At 51.2% G+C, this 978-nt stretch overlaps 1 protein-coding gene across 1 annotated transcript in view; it reads right to left on the bottom strand.

The window, feature by feature from the left end:
* Positions 1 to 978, bottom strand: part of LOC103607248 (inorganic pyrophosphatase 2, mitochondrial-like) — a 49,864-nt gene that overhangs the window by 2,359 nt on the left and 46,527 nt on the right. The gene's annotated exons all lie outside the window — the stretch shown is intronic.

The raw sequence follows: 978 nt of genomic DNA, 5'->3' as shown, positions 1-978 counted from the left end.
CTGGCAGTGTGCCTGATTGTGGGAGATGGGGTCTGGTCCTCGGCTCCATACCTCAGGCCCCCTGGCGGTCCAAAAGGCGTTGGTGTGCCTGGACCAGAACTAATTTTTTGTCCTTTGCTTATTTCTAAAATGGGGAACTTCCTGTGGGAACCGGTATTTGAGCTGTGTGATTGAGCTAAATTGCTGTTTTGTGGCTATTTCCCTAGGGAAGGCTTTTTGTGCAGCTCAGGGTTTAATGGCTGGCCTTATAAGTACTTCTGGCTCTCCCTAGAGCCAGTGCACCTGGGTTGTGTAGAGCCTGAGTCTGATCTGAGCCTGAGTCTTTTCATCAAACTGCACCCCATGCAACTCTATATTCCTGATCAGTCTCCTCTGAGTGGTCCTGTGCTGTTTGGGGGGTGGATCGGCTATCCTTGCTGTGTCCAAGTGATCTCCCGGTGGGCCCGTCTCCCCCACCACCCATGCTCCAAACACTTCCTGTGGGACAGGCCATGTGTTGGTCCCTTGTGATGACTCACTGGCCTCTGAATGGTTCCTTTTTTTCAGTTGTTCTGGCTCCTCGCTCCTGTGTGGGTCCATGGGAACCCTATTAGTAGTCTTACTGTCCTTGAGGCCACCAAGGCCTTCTTCTCCCCTGCTGCTTCCAATCAACTACACCCAAAGGACACAGCTGTGGCTTCTGCCGGCTCCTGCTCCATGCACTCAGCAGCTCCAGCCTTAAAGCAGCAGTGGCCTGAAACACTCTGAGCAGTTTTTCTTTCTCTCATCATGGCTTCTCCTGCCTTCATGAACTCCGTAGGTCTGTCCTCCTCCTCCCCTGAGCTCTAGCAGCCCCAGCTTGGCAGTTGTTGCATTTTTACAATGTAAATTGGTTGATTTGTGGGAGAGAGTGACGCTGGGGACCAACTATTCTGCCATTTTGACCAGAAGCTCCTGATATTTTCCTATCCTATAGGTACAGAATACTTTCTAAGTGAT

The sequence above is a fragment of the Galeopterus variegatus genome, unplaced genomic scaffold (assembly GCF_000696425.1).
Source record: "Galeopterus variegatus unplaced genomic scaffold, G_variegatus-3.0.2 Scaffold7276, whole genome shotgun sequence".
In the NCBI taxonomy this organism is placed as follows: Eukaryota; Metazoa; Chordata; class Mammalia; order Dermoptera; family Cynocephalidae; genus Galeopterus; species Galeopterus variegatus.
This window is presented reverse-complemented; position numbering and strand designations above follow the sequence as displayed.